We start from the raw sequence: 19,087 nt of genomic DNA, 5'->3' as shown, positions 1-19,087 counted from the left end.
CACTTTTGCCTTTAATAAGGCTCCTTTGCCTTTAATAATTACATTAATAGTAAAAAAACCTCCATGATATTAATAGTAAAAAAAATCATGGCCACATCAAACAAGGGTTTGGACAATACTCTCAGGTATGTGGTGTGATTCTTGAGGCTGTCCTGTGCAGAGCAAGGAGCTGGATTGAGGATCCTTGTGGGCCCCTTCCAGCTCAGCATATTCTATAATTACATGATCTTATGCCTTAATCATTAGGCAGAAAACATATTTGTATTTCATAATAAATTTGTATTTCTTAATAGTTGCATGTAAAAAATATCTTTCTGCACTATGGTGATTCAGGTTGAGGAGTGTGATGCTTTATCCCTGAAGATTTCAGACCACTGTATGAACTTATAAAACCATTATGCAAAGCCCTCTTCTACCTTCCCCATAACCTTGCTCAGGTGAGTCCCTTTATCAGCACCCATGTTGAGGATGGGCAAAAAAAGGTGTTTATGCTTTCAGTGCTACCACTTACACAGGATAAGCCAGAGGTTGCAAAGACTGTGACTAGAATGAAATGGGGAACCCTCAGGTACCAGCTGCCCTATTACCCTGACATGAACTCCTGAACTATGTGGGATTTACTGGCACATCAGTAGAGCAAGCCAAGAAAACAAGTCAAGTGAAACTGCTTCTCCTCCCGTGCTCCCCTTTGCCAGCATTTAGCGGTCAGAGAAAAGGGGAACAGAGACATCTGATAATGTGGAAGCCAAAAAAGGGCTCCTACCAGTAGGCTTCTGTGAGACACTGGAATGATTCATCATACTCTGTCCTTGCAGGCTGATGTTCCTCAAGCAGAACAGCATTTCTTTCTGCAGTGACTGTCACAGTAAAGCTGGCAATGTGAACATAAATGGAAAATAAATAGATCACCTGCATTAAATCCATGGCAACCAAACATCTATTAACACTTCATTTACACAAGTGAGCATTGTCTGTTCCTATCGTCCATGTACACTCCCATTCTCCTGAGATGTATTCAACTGCTTTTCTTTACAGGAGTTAGCTGTTCTTTGATGCTTGATCAGGTATTCCTATGTTTTTTATAAGTGCCCCACTGACCCTCTGTTAGGGGGATCCCCACAAGATAGTTCTGTGAGTAGCAAGACATAGAAAGCCTCCCCTCTTCCATTTTTTCCCTCTATGTTTTATGGGTCTTTTATATTTTCTGTATTGTTTTCCTCTTCTTATCCCTTAAAGTCAGTGCTGCATGCTCCCAGTTCTATTTTTTTTCCTTCCTGCTAACCACTCTATTTTCTCCTGTGTCAACTAAGACACGTAGCTCCCTCCTGTGTTGCCTGAGGCCTCCTGCTACTCTCATCTCAGCTTTCATACTTCTGTATCTCTCTTGTAATGTTCCTATCCTGAGTGTTTTACATGAAAGCTAGGCAAGATACCTTATAAACTGATTCAAACTCTAGGCATGCCACTCACTCAGCAGCCTGGCATGTCTAGCAGAAAGAGGAACAGCTTTGCGTTGTTGAGCAATAAAGCAATATCTGCTCACCAGTTTCCAGGAAACCTGTGGGACACAAGACTTTTAAGATGTAACTCTATCTCTGACATTTCTCTGTTAGGGCTTAAAGGGTTTGAAAGGGTGGTGCTGACAGTGAGGCTGCACAAGCCTTGTCTCTGTGTGGAATCTGACTGGAAACCAAAGGCTGCTCTGCAGCAGCAGGCAGCAGTGATAATGGGTGCATGAAATCACAGCGGGTGTAAGGCAGGCTCTGTAGCTGTCATTGCTGCTGGCAGCTGCTGATGGGGATTCTACTGCAGCAAAGCCTGAAATTATGAGGCTACTGGGAAGTTCTACCTTGCCAAGCCTACTAATAACAGAGTGGGAATATTAATAAAAAGTAGTCACTAGGAATTAGTCCACAATGCCCAAAGAGCCTCAGGAAACTTGGTGTGTTCCCCTTCCCAGCGTGGATAACCTACACATGACAGATCATTCCTCTACCTGGAGAATGGGATCTGCCTTCTCCCTGAGACCTGGAGAACGGATTTTCCCTCTGCCCTGCAGCAGGGTAGAGCTGATTCCTTTTTTTGAGAATCCACACGATGTGAGAGCCTGAATTCTCAAAGGATAAGCATTGCTGATGTACACTTAACCATGGGCTCAGAAAGACCAAAGCTGTGTTTAAAAAAGAAATTCCAGCTCATTTAAGAGCTCTTGACAAAGTTGTCTTTATGCCTAGCTCTGTCTTGCCAAAAAACAGCTAGTCTTGGAAAACAATTTGGTTGTGTTGAGAGCTTTTATTTTTTTTCTCCTATATCTTAATATATTCTTTACAATCAATTTTACTTAATAGTAAATTATTTAATCTTTAATATCTTTAATTTTACAAGTTTAATTTTCTAAATCTTCACTTAATCCTAATTTGCTTAGACAATCAAGGCAAAATCTGCAAGGGCTGAGTTACACCACAGGCACAAACCATTTGGCTGTGATTATCAAAGTCAGCTGCATACACATAATTTTTTGTGAACTTGCCTACATGAGGAGTTTTCACTTGCCTGGCCCAATAATCTAGTGCAAATGCTGCAGATCCCAAGCTGACATTATCCACTGAAGACAGAATAGCTTTTAATTTAAATTGAGGCAGCTTTATGGAGATATGAACTCCGAGACGCTGCCCAAGGGTGCAATGGCTGCTCTTCCCAAGGTGGGCAGGCAGCGTGCTCTCTCTTGAAGGCAGGGTGGCTGTGGTCTCATCACCAATATCTGTCCTTTTTGCTCATTTACCCCAGGAACCAGCTAGGCTAAGGTCTGTCTCTGGGAAAAGCAGAAACAAGTCTGTTAGGCAGAGGTGTGTTTAGAGCAGTTGAACCAAAAGCCTCAGAGCCAAATTCCAGTTAGATCGGGGGTAATTAGAGCGCACGGCTGCAGCCAGCAGGAAGGGCAATACCTCGGTGTCCGCACAGCCCGGCACGGCAGCAGCGAGCACCGGGAGGAGCGGAGCCAGCGCCGCAGCCGCAGCCTCCCGGGCGGGCTCGCAGCGCTCCCCGGCGGGAGAGGGACGAAACGGGAGCCTCGGCACGGCCGGCTGGGGATGGAGGGACGGGGATGGAGTGACGGGGAATGGAGTGCAGGGATGGAGTGCCGGGATGGGGTACAGAGATGGTGTGCGGGGCACGGTCGGGTAGGAATGGACTGCTCTCATGGAGTGCCGAGGGATGGAGTGACGGGGTGGAGTGCTGGGATGGAGTGCCGGGGGATGAACTGCCAGGATGGTGTGCTGGGATGGAGTGGCGGGATGGAGTGCGGAGCATGACCGGGTGGGGATGGAGTGCCGGAGGATGGCGTGGGTGGGATGGAGCGGAGTTCCAGGCGATGGAGCACCGGGATGGAGTGCAGGGATGGTGTGCGGGGCACGGACAGATAGGGATGGACTGCCGGGATAGTGTGCTGGAATGGAGTGCTGGGATGGTGTGCGAGGCACGGACAGGTGGGGATGGAGTGCCGGAATGGAGTACGGGGCATGACCGGGTGGGGATGGAGTGCCGGAGGATGGCGTGGGTGGGATGGATTCCCAGGGGATGGAGTGCCGGAATGGAGTGCGGAAGGATGGAGTGCAGGGATGGAGTGCAGGGATGGAGTGCAGGGATGGAGTGCCGGGATGGATGCTGCGTGCCGGGGTCGGTGTGCCCGCAGCATCCCGCGGTGGGGCGGCGCGGTGCCCGAGTGCGGGAGCGGGGATGGTGGTGCCGGGGGTCGCTGCGGATGGAGGCGGGCGCGACCCGCAGGGAACAGGCGGAGGAGCCGCCGTGGAGTGCCGGGAATGTGACGGATCTGTGAGTGAGCGATCTGCAGGGCTCTGTGCGCTGGATGCAGCGCCCGAAGAACCGGCCGGGCTGGGAGAGGCGGCACTCGCTGCCCGAGCATCCCTCGCTCCGGGTGTTTGCTCGCCGCTTATCCCCCGGGGAACAGCACAGCCACAGCGCACCCCTCGGCATCCCTCTTCGGCATCCTTAAAGGGATATTTCACAGAGTCATTTAGGTTGGAAAACACCTCTGGGGGCTCCGAATTCAGCCTTTGGAGCGCCCCTTGTCAAACAGGCACCGAGCACCGTGCCCGATCATTTCTCAACACCTGCAGGGATGGTGACTCCACCGCCTCCCCGGGCAGTTCCCTTATTTAACAACTTTCTGTGAAGAAATTCCTCATGCTATCCAGCCTTCCCTGGTGCATCCTGAGGCCATGTCCTCTTGTCCTGTCACTGCTTTCCTGGGAGTTCAGGCTGACCCCACCTGGCTACAACCAAAAAGGAAGATCAGGAATTACTGGCTGGCATGTGGACAACTCTTGGTTGTTTCCCCCTGTTCACACATTGCCCTCACCGATGTGAAACCTTTTTATCAGTCTTTAAGGGAGCAAAGTCTAATCCAGCACACATAAGAACACAAAATATTGCCCCCAAATTAATCTATGTTCATGCATAATTTCTGTGCCCAAAGAACCCTAACTACAGAAAAATATGATAAGAGGGAAATCAATAGGGCTGAGAAAAGGTCATAAAACAGAGGCATAAAAGGACAGAAAAAATGCTTATTTAAAATCATAGCACTACATCTGAATCTATAAAATATAGTCAATACTTTTTTTTAAAAAAATCAAATTTCTTGAAATAGGCAGAAAAATAACCATTTCTGAACAAAAATGTCATTTACATGAAAACCAGTGGAATCATTTGGTAAAGAAAAATGCTTAATTTCCCCCTTCTTACACTAGATTATTTGATTTGGTTCTTTAAAATATTTAAATTAATGTGAATTTATTCAAGTAGAGCAATCTTCCCTAATAATAGCTAAACTGAAACTATTTTTGTTCCTTAAGTGACATATTTGAGTCATACAAGTCTCTGCAGTGCCACATTCACTGTGATACCATTGGGATTCAATCTGAAAAAAGATGTTCTGTGCGATGCAAAGGCAATAAGATCAATGGCAGGAAAGCCAAAACTAAGGCACAGTACAGATTAGACTGATGAAATCAAAATCCAACTTGACTCCATCAGTATTGAACAGACACAGATGGAAGGCAGGCAGGATGGTGCTCCAGAGGCAATCCATACAGTGCTACATAACCTAATTGTGCAAGAGCTTTTCAGCAAAATCTAGTGGCATTTCCTCACAGATTTGTCCTGTGGTATATTTTGGTTTAATATTTTACAATCCACTAGTCCATTATCTGTTACTGTCTTTGGTTCAGTCTCACTAAATCTCTGGACCAAAGCAGCCCATCAGACCTTGGCTCTGCTGTCTCTACTTTGTTGACTTTTGGTGCCAGGCTTTCCTTTACTTCAGCTATTACTCTGGCTCCTGAATTAGATTAAATGGCCCTGGGGACATTCTTCAATGTTCATATTGATGTTCTCTGCAGCTTTTTGTGGTCCTAATCTATCATCAACTAATTACTAGAATTAACCTTTTGTATTCAGTACCTTCCACCTAACAAAATCCCTGACACTGCAGCAACATCTCCTGACTGCAGAAACCTGTCATGAATGCTGATATTAATGAATGTGTGTTATGGCAAGGGCAGGGAACTCTCTGTATTATTCGAGTTGTCCAGCACAACCTGTTATATGAGTTTGTGCCCAGGCATTTGAGTGGAAAGGTTTTCATTTGGGGAAGTTCAGAGTTAGAGTGCAAAATTATTTTAAACAATAAATTTATTTTTTACCTAGCATTTTCAGTTTTTCACATTAGCTGTGTTTTTCCTGTTTCTTGTCTGACATCTTGAAATATAACCTGCTGAAACAAAGAGCACATAGCAGTAAAATAAAGTTGGTGAAAGCTGAACTTTAAGTATAGTGTTATAAGTTCAGGTATAATGTTTAACATAATGTTAAATACTCCACAAAATAAAACCTTACAGGCATCAAAAATGGGTGGAAGCTTTCAACTCTCAGTGACTCGGCTGACCATCTGTAAACTGGACGTAAGCTCAGAGAGGTTTTGTAAAAACCTCTTAATTTAAAATTATTGTGAACACTAACAGATGGAAGAGTTAGTGCATGGAAACAAGATCCTAGGTTAATTAATAAATTAATTAAATTAATAAAAACTAGCATTGCTTTGTGTTTTAGGAGAGGGTTTGAAAAGAGAGATATAATCTTGTAAACTTAGTAAAAAACACAAAACCTCAAAGAGTAGTGAATTTGGCCAGTTCCAGTACCCTGTGAACTGAACAAGGAAGGCCAAGTACTAAAGCAAACAAGCAGGCAGACAAATCCCCAGTGATTGCACAAATGGACATCACTCAGCTTTCCTGGTATCAAAATCTTGTAGATAATTTTTCAAATGAAGTCTCCCACGTATAAATGCACATTTCATGTGTGCAGTGTTGGTATATTTTTCCTTCACACACACAGAAGTTGCCGCTCTTCTTTTCTTTCTCCCTAATACCTATAGACATAAGCATCTACTGTTGGTGGTAGCCCTCCACCATGTTACATTTTACATTATTTCTGTGTTTTTTTCTACACACTTTTGTTTTAAAGAGTTTTGCACCAAAGTGCTGACTAAATTGCGGGTGGCTGATGAAACCTATCAGTAAGCAATGGCAAAACAAGTCTTATCAGTTATTAAAACAGTAATAAAACTGAGTGCAATTTGTAATTCTGTATCAGTAAATGATTGACTACGTACACTCTGCTTATTGCATTTGAAAAAAAGTTCCAACTCACACCTAAAATCAGTAGTATAGAAGTAAATTGAAGAGATCTATAAAGGTGGTTTTTGGTGTTGTTAAATTGAAACCTTTACAGATATTCTCAGTGTTTCTGCTATCCATTACTCATTTTATAGTCCTTCCTCTTAACGAATGAATTAATATTTTGTGGATATTAATTTGTGTCATTTTACTTTTGAACTATTAAATATCCATAGGAGTGGAATTCTTTCTCTTCTGTGCTTTGTAATTTATTTGCTCAGTTCATGCTACCAAAATCTTTTGGTCACACTTGTGAAAACTCTGTAAAGACAAAAGTGGCATCTGCCTGCCAAAGAAGCAATCAGTCACATAGGGAATGTCTGAGTCTTCTTTCAAAAATTTAGAGTCATTCTTCAGTTTAAGTAGAAATTGAGAGAGATTCAAATTTGCCTCCAGGAATTATTTTGCAATGGCATCTCTTCTGTGCACAGCCTTGTGACATTATTTAGAGTTACTTTCAATACGTGGGTGCTGAGCAGTGGTACTGGCAGCAGCTTGGAAGAATTTATCTGAGCTGGTGGAAATACAGTGAAGCTGGTAAAATTTGGAGATTTGGTTTTTTTTTACTCTCAATTAAAGGATTTGTTTAAGAGTTCTGAATCAAAAAATTTATTCCTCTGGTCAGAAAGTAGCTCAAGAAACACACAGCATCAATCACAGTCAAGAAAAAGATTCACAACTAGCTCATTCTGATCAGCCTCTAACACAAGCTTTTTTTTTTTAGGTTCTCATTATTGAGATGATATTAATATTTTCCATTCAGTCCATGGTCAGCGCTGCTGGAAAAGCTCTGCATTGCTGAAATTTGGGCTGGTTTCACAGTGTTTCCAGACAAGGCAGATTTCAAGACAGTAGAGGTTAGGATACCTCATGTAGCCTCTCTGGGAGATTGTTCACCATCTCACCTTGGCTTTTTTTTCTACTTTCTGCAGGACAGAAATGAGTTTGTGTCCTCTCACTCAACTTCCTACAAAACAAAGCCTTGTGCTTTTATGTGACCCCTCTGCTCCTGTCCTGCCTTTTCCTCGAGCTGCACTTTGTGTCAAGTGGATCTCCTGCTGCACTCTGCTCCCTCAAAGCAAGGAGAAAAATTATCAGACACAGGGGAAAATCTCAGTTGAGAGAAGCAGAAAGGATTGGCCTTTTCTGCTCTGGAAAGGAAAAAGAGAATGAGTGAAAGAAATGAACACAAAGCAATGCCTGGAGTAGAAAGGGTGAGAGAGAGTCCATCTGTTTTAAAGCATTCAATGATGCAGTGAGACACTGACTGATGTAACTACCAGTTAATGAAAATAGAAGGCACGAGTGTAAAATTAAGAGAGAAAGTAGCTTTTCCAGTATTGTTTGGCTGTTAACCATCCAGACGATGGAAGCCAATTCTGGAAGCCATTTAGAAGGATGTGAAAGGACCGACCATTTGTAGCAACAATAAAGATATCCAGAGTTATTTAATGCAGACAAATTATTTTAAGGGTTTAAAAATCCTTTTACTATGCCCTGACAATTAGGGAAGGCATGAAACGACCTCTGTCAACTGTGTGGTTTTTGCACCTTCTTCTGACATGTCTGGTACTATTTGCTGTTGTAGACAGACTACCAGACCAGATGGATCACAAATCTGATCCAATATGGTAACTCCTTATGTTCCTAAGTGAAAATTTTACCAAAAGCATATCAGGAAAGCTTTTGGAAAATCTCATAAAACTGACACAAAAAATATCTAAGAAATTGCCACCTTCTGTCTGCTAAAAAAATGTCAAAGAGTAATCATTTTATTGCTGTCTAATCCAGCATGGTCTCTGCTTTTCAGGGCAAATACAGTCTTCAAATGGAACACTTCTCGAACTCATGGGGGTTTTTTTTGGAGTTACTTCCATCTGTCTTTGAATAAACTAGCTCTGCTCTGTGTTCTGCATTTTAGGTTCTATCTCCAAATTATTTCCCTGGTCACATTCTGAAACCTAGACAAAGTGATTTCAAGGTAGCTGTAATTCACTGCTTAAACAATGTATATGAAGAAATTTTTGACCCTTCAGTATCACTGGTGCTAGATTAATATAAAAAAAACCCTTAAAAAACCCTAAAAAATCCAGAAACCCTGAACAATGAATGCTTATCTGAAATAAGAAGAAATCAGGTATATTTTCCGAGATGTAGTTCCATTTTCCTTATCTATGTCCTTTCAAGATGGTAGCATTGATCAAATAACATTCCTCTGGGTAAAACTGGTAACAGTTTCCCTTCAATCACCAATTGCTCTGAGTCCTGTAACACCCTCATCTAAGGTATTTTCCTTCATCCTGTCTAAATGGTAGCTGGATTATTGAACCCCTGTAGAAGTGTTGAGTGTGTTGCACACGGACAAGACCTGGATTATGCATTTCACAAGGCTGCAGTTATGTTCTGTGGCCATATCTTTATCAATATACCTAAAGAATTATGGAATGTCCTGTCTGGGGATTTAATGCAGAGGTTGCAGCCCCAATTCTACAATCAGATAAAGGGACTGCACCCTGAATTGCTTTCTCCTGGTTGTACATAACACCCTTACCCTTTGTTAAGGTCTTGCAGTTTTGCTTCTCTAGGTACAGAGGTATTAAGCATCTCAAATGCTCTCTGTGAAAGAAAGAACATAATTTAGAATAATTGCTAAGAGGGAAAGCTCTTGGATAATGAGAGATATAGGTCTTGTCATTTAAGCACAAATCCTAAATAGAAAGCTTGTATTGTTTTCCTGTTTGATCTTGCCATAGCCCTCTGTTAAAAAAAAAAAAAGAAAAGAAAAGAAAAGAAAAATCAATATATTGATTGAGAAAAATATAATAACCCAGCATACCAGAGCTTGCCTTTGTGAACCAGGCTATAGATAGGGTTGATAAAATAATGACATCTCTGAATTGCTAAGTTAGTGCACAGCAATTCTAAATAAGGCAAAGCTACAGATTTAGATGTTAAAAATTGAAAAGGGGTTTGGGAGCAGACCTCCAGGTAGGTTGTGTCTGGCAGACCCACTGACTGCTGAGTCCAGCAGTTATGACTGCCTGGGGAGGGAGGAGCTGGGTGCTGAAGTGGGGAGTCATGATCACACATCAGAGAAGACCAGTTGGACAGAGCTAAAAATCTGGATAAAGGATCATGAAAAAAATGAGGCAAGTGAAAGTCCAGATAATTATTTTGCCCCTCTGAGGGTGGCTGAGAGCAGGACTGAAGGAGGCAGGAGCAGGCAGGAAGAGCCTGAGGATGGTGATAAATCCTGAGAGAGAAACACATGGCTGGGGCTGAGTGATGAGGAGACAGGACCAGGGTAAAGGTTGGAAATTGGAAACAGAGAGGCACAGGATAGGAAAGGTCACTTTAACAGGGCAGAACAGCTCACTGAGCTGCCTCAGCCAGCTGAAAAACACATTAAAAACTCAGTGCCTTGTGTGTACCTCTGCTGGTTGCACTTTTCAGGGTCTGATGGTCATCACCTGGCTAGCTGTAAACCTATTGCAGGGTGAGGATGCTGTAAAAATGACATTTCCATTCCTTGTGGACAGTAAGTACTTGGATTTACCAAGGAGAGATATAAATAGGAGTATCTAGAGAATACTGGCAAAGCAAGATACCCTGAATAGTTATTTATCTTGAAAACAAACCCAAAAGAGGTAAGTTACTAGAATGATTTATCTCTATTTGACAACAAAGATTCTGTTTATCAATCTATACACATTAATGCATATGACATGATGGTTCAAAGAGCAGAGGAGTGGTACAGAAATCAGAGGGACTGCAAATTAATTCAGAGTTTCATCTGCACAGGAATTAAAAATGAGTAAATATACTGAAGAAATAATTATCCATGACAGATGTGAAATGCATAAGATTAAGGAGTGAGTTTAACAGTGAACAAGGGATCACAGGCAGTTGCAGTTAACAGGGTCTCACTACTGAAGGACACTAAGAAAACTCATTTGAATTGTCAGCTGATGTGAGCTGTCACCACCTGAGCTATTTCCTTTGGTAGCACAGATCTGCACTATCCAAGAGACCTACCCCTAACCAAGAACATAAAGGAAGATAAAGCACCAGGTGACATGAGTTTGTCTAAGCAGAGGTCAGGAAGGCCAGTGTGTGGCTGTTCCAAGCACATCTCCATTTCTGTGAGAGGGTGAAGTCCTCAGTCAGCAGTCACAAGAGGAAACCAAGCAGGGAGTAAGGAAAGGCCCACTTAGCCACAAGGCAAGAAAATTTCCTGCCGTGAGGAGAACATGGAGAGCCACACAAGCATGGCTATGCTTCTGTGGGCTGAGCCCAGTCATGGAATATCTTCACCAGCTATAGCATTGCCCATCAAGTAGGCATTGAATAGTGTCTTCATTTGCTAGAGGAAACAGCTTTTGCATGCAGTTTTTAATCACCAAAAGTTATTTCTCCATAATGGAAAATGAAGAGCAAGAAAACTCAGCAGGAGAGGGATAGTTGATGTCCTTCCTGCCCTTCCTCTCATACCCAAACACCAGCTCTGTGACTGGAGCTGCACCCTGCCAGGGCCACTTTGCTCTTCTGGGCAGAATTTTCTGTGTTTTGCTTTTTATAAATATGCTTTCCTGCCTGTTTAGGGGCTCCCTGCAGTGTCCCAGGATCAGTGTGGGCATGGTGGAGGAGCAGGGTGTGATAGGAGCCATGGCATGTTTGGGAAGGCTGCTGGGGAAGCAGGGCACATCAAGGAACCTCAAAACTCTGCTTTCCTAAAAAACATTGGAATTGGGAATTGAGGTGCCTGGGTAGAGTCACCCTGGAATTGTTCAAGACTCAATGTGGCACTTAATGCTATGCTTTTTCTTTATGTTCAATGTTCTTTATGTTCAATTGAAAGTCGGACTCAATGACCTTGGAGGTATTTCCCAACTTCAATGGTTTTGTGGTTCTGTGACTCCATCTGTGTAGAACTCCAGAGCCACTGGATGCTTAGTCCTCAGTGAGCTGCAGACTCCCTCCAAGGGGTGTCTGGCAGGATGACACAGCTATGCTCTATGTAAGTATTCATTTAATCTCCCTCTTGGCTGTTCATTATGCTTTTGCTGCTGACTGGAACGTGGTGATCAGGTGCAAACACCATACATCAGTTGATCTCCAACTGTGCATGTTATTGGAAAAAGATAATCCAATGATAAAATTATAATACTCATAATAAAAATTAAAATTTAAAAAGTAATTATCTATAATGAATTAAATGAGGAATTAAATAGTGATAAAATAAGAAGTTAAATTGTGCTAGGCAAATATACAAAATTTAAAAACCTATTAAATAATAATTGAATAGCTTATCTATTCTGCTGTGCAGTGTGGTTGGATTTTGCCAGCTTCAACTGAGATGTACGAAACAAGATAATAAAGGGGAGGCTTTGTCATTGTCCCCACACTCCAAAAACCAATTTTTCATTCCTGTGAAAACGTCCCATAACAGCACAGTTGAGGTTTACAGGCACAAAGTCCCAAGAAAAACAGGGTGAAAATAAAGGTGCAGGAAAACTGAAGGGGAAATATTGCAGAGGCTTTGGGAAATAGTGGCTCAGCAGCTTCAGAGCAAGCTGTAACAATGCAAGGTGCAGCTGAGCTGTAGCAATGCCAGGGGAGCTGAGGGACCTGTGCAGCACAAGTACCAGAGGTTTGTGATGGGGAGATATGGGGTGACAACATTTCTCAAGGTTCTCTAGTGAGGGGTATAATGGAAACCGTGGCTGCACAGATCACAACAAAGAGGGAGGTTGAGATCCTGAGGGGCACGGAGGAGGCAGCAGTGGAGCACAGACCTGGGGACCCAGGACAGAAAACTTCCCCAGCCCAGAGGTGGGGTAAAAACACATTCCAAAGAATGATACAAGTTACATCCACAGAAAGAAATGGAAGGACAATTTGGGTACCTGCACGCGTCAGCTTCGCTTCAGTTGACGGGAAAATGATGAAACATCTTCTTTGAAGCTCTGTCTGGGCAAAATGGGTGAAAACAAGATGAGCAAGAATAGTCAATATAGATTCATTTAGGTTAAATGATGCTTGACCAATCTGATTGGCCTCACTGCTAAAAGAGATGAATCATTGCAGAAGGTAAGACAATGCTGTCTGTACAGACTTTGGGAGGGCTTGTGCCTGGTTTCCCATAGCAATCCTGTGCTGTGCAAAGCACGGCTCTGGCTGGCTGCCCAGCTGGAGAAAGGAGCTCTGGTTGGCAGGACAGGCTGGGTGTTCCAGCTGGCTGCCCAGGGTGAGCTGGGTGCCTGCCTGGCCAGGCAGGATTGTCTGGGTGGGTCTTTGGCTGGTAGGCTGGGGCTGAGTGGCTCTGGCTGAGCAGAAGAAACAGGGAAGAGAGGTTGTGCTGAGCCAGACAGGCTGAGTGACTCTGGATGGCAAGAGGATCTCACAGAGCAGCTGGGGAGCGTGGCTCTGGCTGGGGCTGAGTGGTTGGAGAAACACAGACTGGCTAAAACAAGATGATTTGTCCAGCCAAATGGGCAAGGTAATCCAGTTGGCTGGTTTGGGAGGGAGGCTCTGGCTGGCTGTGGGTCAGCTGTTGATTCTGGAGCAGAGCAATGCTGAGTTGTTTGAGCAGCATTATTTTTTGGTGATCTAGAGAGATTTGATAATTGATTGAAATAAAATGACAATTCAAGCACCATGTTAAAGAAAACCATAAAATGCTAATTTAATAATTAGAGAAAATAAAAGTATAAAAGCAAAATGTCCCACAATTTAGCAATGTATTAGTTGTCAATTAATTAATATCCCTGTTTTTTGAGGAAGACAATAGAAATATTTTTGCTTTCTGGAATTACTCCTATCCTATTGGAGTAATTCCAACTATTGGACTGTCTAATCAGCAGCCATTTAAATATACACAGTTGAAAAAAACAATTGAAGGAGAAGCTGTGTATGATTATTTCTGAAGCTGTGATCTGAGTTCTAGGTTGTGCAATTCTGGAAGCTGAAAGACAGGAAACCATGGACACAGTAATTGTGGCAGGAATCCTGCATCTCATCTGACACACAGGCAGCTACTTCAAACAAGCTCCATTAGCTGGAGTGAATCCCTTGTAATGGCACACAGTTTATAAGGATTTTGTGCAGCATGGACCTATGAATCTTTCTCCTACTTTGACCTACCCCTGTAATGCCACTGAGCATCTCTTACACTCTGGATTTTTTTTTTAATTAAAAAAAAGAGGGAAGAAGGATGTTTCTGCAACTTTTATCTCTATAGTTGTTTTCATATTTATTTATTTATTTATTAACACAGAGCCTTGATAATTGGAGCAAGATAACTGTTTCTTCTCCAATGGAATGACTTGTCATTGTTTCCATCAAAATTGTGTGTAACAGAAAATAATGATCACACACTGTACTCACACCTGCACATTGTTACAGCCACTGCCCATGTTCTTTTTCTAGGAATACATAGTGCAGTTTTGTATCCCTTCCCATGGGGTGTGATGATGAAATAATCCATTTTTGCTGTGTTTATCTTCTCTGGTTTGCCCATGTTGGATCTAATGTGCCTTACTGAAGCCAGTGCTCTTCATGTAGTCATAACAAACATGTGCTGATCATCACCACCTTTTCAATTGATGTAGGGTCTACTGGCAAGGATATCTTAGAATGAGGTGTTTGGAGAATGAATCATGTGACCAGCTTGCACTGAAGTATGTTTTCCAAACTTTTGTGCTCTTCTTATTTTCCATTTGTACATGTGCACCTGGTAGTCCATCCTAGTCCTTCTGTGTACCGCCCTGAGTTAAGTTTTGGTTTCTGACAAGTTTCTCTAAAATTTCAGTCCCTCCCTTGCTGATTTTGTGCATTTTCCCTTTTGTCATCTGCAATTTAGTGCAAGATTGAACAGAGATCATGCTCTGTCAGATCCTTTCAATTTGAGAGCTAGCTGCATTTCTTCCCTCAACGGTCCTAACAAGGATGCATGATCAATAATTCCACAGGTCCATCCATTTCCCATATTTCAATTCATGTACCATGGTTGTGCCTCCCCAGTCCACAAGGAAATCCCTAAAGATGATTCAGAAATGTTAAGGATACCTTCCAAAGTACTTGAATACATTTCATTAAGTTCTGCTAACTTAAATATGTTTAATTCATTGAAACTTTCTTCAATACTTCTCATACCTTATTTAAACCTGTATTTTTTTCTCACCTACAATTTGTTGAAATTCATCCTAAAATCCAGGTATCTATCTGAGAGAAACTGCAGGGAAAAGGCAGCAAAACACTGTTATGTACCTCAACTCCTGGGTCCTCTTTCCCCTTCCACTGTTCCCAGTCAGTGCCTCCAGGAGATGGTGGCTGCCTGCACCCTGCACCTGATTATTGGATATGAATTTCAATATTGAGGACTTCATGGCCTAAGATGGTTCTTTGCCTTCCTGACAATCCCCCAGAAAAGAGGAGAGCAGGAGTTAGATGTTGCCTTGATGCTGAAGCACATGAAGGATTTGCACTGTGACTGCTTGTGCTGCCCTTCCCATGTTCCCTGCAGCCACCATGAGGGCATCCACAACTTCTCTGGTTTGGCACAGCACACTATATAGTTTGTTAATGATTTTTAAACACTTGGTTTAATCCAGAGCATTGTGTTGCACTTTGATGCACGCTATCAAAGTAACTGTAGAATGACCAAGAATTTACAGACTATGTCAACCTTGGCAAAGGTTTGCACCAACCAGTATCCAGCACAGAAATTCCATTCTCAGTACTCATATGGCAATAATTTCAGAGATGATTATAACAATATTTTGGACAAATTGTTACATGGGGACTGACACAATTTTCTTTTCAGTGGTTCACTTCATTCTTTTGCTCTCCTGCTTACAGCAGTGATAAACATACTAAACTAATGGAAACAATCAAGAATTTACAAAGAATTATTTTGGCCACTTCATGGCCAAATACACATGATTGGCACTGTTGTTGCTCCACAACAATGGGGACAAGCATTTACATATTGTAGGAAAATATTTGGAAAAACTACACAGATTTCTTCACATGGCCATAAGCACTTTCAATTCATTAAAACATTCAGAGTTAATAATGAAAGCTTAAATAAAATAATATACTTAATAAATAGTTCCAAATAGTTATTAGAGCAGTCAAAGAGAAAGGTGGGGAGTTCTTCCAGAAGAAAGATTTGCTGCTGAACAATAGGGCAACTTTTCCAATGGCATTTGTCTAATGGCAGAGTGCATTTGATATTCCTACATGCATAGCTGAGGAATAAAAGTAGCAGCATGGAGCAATGTAACTTAAGAACTATTAATGGGCTTGAATCTACTCTTCAAGGTCAAATACTGAGAATAGCTATATTTCCACTTCTTTCAAATATATGTGAATAATGGTTCCTCTAAAAAGATACAAAAGAAACTATATTATATTACCTGACCGCAAGACTATCTTTGTAGTTTAACTTCTATATTCTTCAGCTTTACATTATATTATTTTTTGTAAAAAATATGAATATTCATTTGGATAAAGAATGAAAAACAGAAGCTGTAAAATTCAGAACCTGTAGGGCTATTTTTGCTTTAGTATCCATCCAGAGCAATTTCATTAGTGAATAGGGTTAAACTATCACAAAACTTGTGAAGAGGTATAGAAGAAAAGTTAGGAACTTGCTATTTTCTGACTGTACCATTATCTCAAGAGTACTTTGAATTCTAACCTTGTTCCAGTACATTTGCAGCCCTTTTTCACTTATAAATTTAATAAACCTCAGCCTAGGGTGATGGGAAGATGATGTTCTTTAGAACTTGCTATTACCCTGAAACAAAAGTGCCAAATTTGTCACTTAAGCCTGCTGTCCTATAGTCATAATTGTTTCTGGAGTAGGACAAAGACATGAAAGAGGCAAAGAAAGCCTTCTGTAGACTTTGCAAGTGAAAAGAAAAAAAGAGAAAGTCTTCTGTAGACTTTGCAAGTGGAACAGGAACTATGAAGGAGCTGTCTGCTTTGCAGGCTGCAGTGCTCATTCATTTTTGGCACCAGTCATGTCATCTTCATAAATCATCTCTACCCAGAAAGCCTTTCTTCATCCTCGACTTTCTAGGGCAGAAAAGAACTTTGTGGTCAAATTGAAGCTGTAAGTCTACTTATAGAAGCATCATTTTCAGAAGGCACATCCCTTAGCCTCTCCTACAATGGTGGAGGAGTGACCACTCCATTTCCTACCCATTTCTCACATCTATAACTCTTCAACTTCTAAGGCCTCTTCTGCATATTGCATTTTTAGCTTCATGTCCTCCTTGTTTTCAATTTTTTTTTTCTGCTTCAGGATTCCCTCAACTCCTTTTCTCATCTTCTGCCAACATCAAGTCAGTCTTCCTGCCACTTTTTTTCCCTTAAATCCTTCTCCCCCTCCCTCTCTCTCTTTCCTCTTTCTGTGATTTTCAAGTTGTCACCATTTTCTTTCTCTATTTCTATAAAAATATTTATTTGTACATGAAGTAGGAGGGAATGCTGACAGAACTGTATTTTTTAAACTCAGAGAAGGCGAAGCACAAGATGTAACTGTTGTCTGTAGATACCTAAGGGGTAAAAATTGGACTAGAATATTGTCAAAATTGCCCAGAGAAATGACAGCACAGGCTAGCTGGAATATGGAAAACTGAGGTTTGGTATAATGAAAAAAAATTATTCACAATGACAATGGGCCAGACACTGGTACAAGCGTTCAGGGAGACTCTGAAATCATCAGCTATGGAGGTATAAAAAGCCCATCTGGACAAAGAAACCTCAGAGAAACCTGGCTTGACTTTGACCCTGCTTTGAACACTGCCAGTGACCTCAAGTCATACAGAGGTTCCTTCCAACCCAAATAACTCCATGATTCCAGGTAACTAAAATATCATTTATTGTCAGAGGCCACATTAACAGTGTCTGATAAAAAGCGCCTTTATCCAAGGCATCCCATTTTCCATGACAACTGTCAGGAGAGACTGTAGGGAGATCTGTAAGGAGTCTGTGGCCATATTTTACTTTTCAGATTTAGTAGTAATGGGAAGTCAAGGGTATTGTGAGTAAGAGAATACGTATCAAATGAAAATATTTCAGTTTACACAGAAATTAACAACTAAAAGTCATCAAATTGTAATATATTTAGGTTCCTAATCAAATAAAAAGTTTTACGATTCCTAATTGCTCCAAGCCCAAGTAGCCACAAGTATCTCTACAGGATTCTGCATTTCTGCCTTTTTATAATGCTTATACCACACACTAGTAGGATTATTCTCTACTTACAGCTCATGCTGTGGGAAATCTATTCCAAAATTTTAAACAACCTTCCCAGAGCATTTCCAAGCATCTCTCCTGAATCATGAGGTGCTTCTTCAATACAATAATGTATGAATGTGCTTTTCTGGGGTGAAAAAAGCTAAAGAAAATACTGCTGTAGGAAGACTGTCCCTATGGAAAATTTGAAATCTAGCATCATCCCAAAGTATGTATGCATGCCATGAATGTATTCCATAATTTCTGACTACATTAAGTCATTCAATGGTATCATCTGAGAATATACTTTTTTTTTCTGTATCTCCTACTACTTTGGAATATTAGAAGCAAACCATGCCTTGAGAGGACATCTGCTTCTCAAAATGAAGTTTTTAAGATTTTGGACTTTGATATCAAGCTATAATTTTGTCCCTCCTCGTAAGTTCCTAGTACTTGGAAAACAGTAATTAATATTGAAATATTTTTCACACTACTACTACTACTACTTTCTAATCTCCTCATCTTTACTACCTCAAACTGGTGCTCCAACATAGATAAATGAAGTTTAGATACACTAGATTTAAAGCTGGAGTTTTTCATTGTAGTAGATTCAGATCTACAGTGATGTTGTCCCAGATGTTTGCTACTTTCAGCCTGCATTGGTTAAACATGTACATAAGAGATCCACAGGTTGGAAGAAGATTAAGTGTAGAAGATAACCCCCCTGCTTGCAAACAAATTCACTTTGGGTATGGTGTTCTGTTGGTTCTCCATGGTTGGAATGGAATCCCTCCATGATAACAGCTATTATCTGGAGAGCCATCATCACCTCCTTTTCCTGTGGCTTCACAGGAGAGGAAACTGGCTGAGCTAGAGGGAAGGATGTGGTTTCTTTCTACAAGGGGGAGTGAACCTCCAAAGGAGATGGGCTCTGGGACTCAGCCCAGCAGATTGCACATTCTGTCAGGTGTTGAACGCACATCACAGTTTTCACTGCATCAGCACTTTTCCATCTCTGCAATTACTGAAGCCCTAACCAAAGGGAAATCCAAATATTTAATTTAAAGCAAACAATTTATCTATAA

The 19,087-nt window shown here is 41.6% G+C and overlaps 1 long non-coding RNA gene across 1 annotated transcript; it reads left to right on the top strand.

Annotated features, from left to right (window-relative positions):
- The first annotated feature begins 6,898 nt into the window (after window positions 1-6,898).
- LOC116993137 lies at window positions 6,899-8,670 on the top strand. The gene is made up of 2 exons (XR_004417189.1): window positions 6,899-7,969; window positions 8,566-8,670. It is a non-coding gene; the product is annotated as an uncharacterized LOC116993137 (long non-coding RNA).
- Window positions 8,671-19,087: the final 10,417 nt, after the last annotated feature.

This window comes from Catharus ustulatus, chromosome 2 (assembly GCF_009819885.2).
Source record: "Catharus ustulatus isolate bCatUst1 chromosome 2, bCatUst1.pri.v2, whole genome shotgun sequence".
NCBI classification, from domain to species: Eukaryota; Metazoa; Chordata; class Aves; order Passeriformes; family Turdidae; genus Catharus; species Catharus ustulatus.
This window is presented reverse-complemented; position numbering and strand designations above follow the sequence as displayed.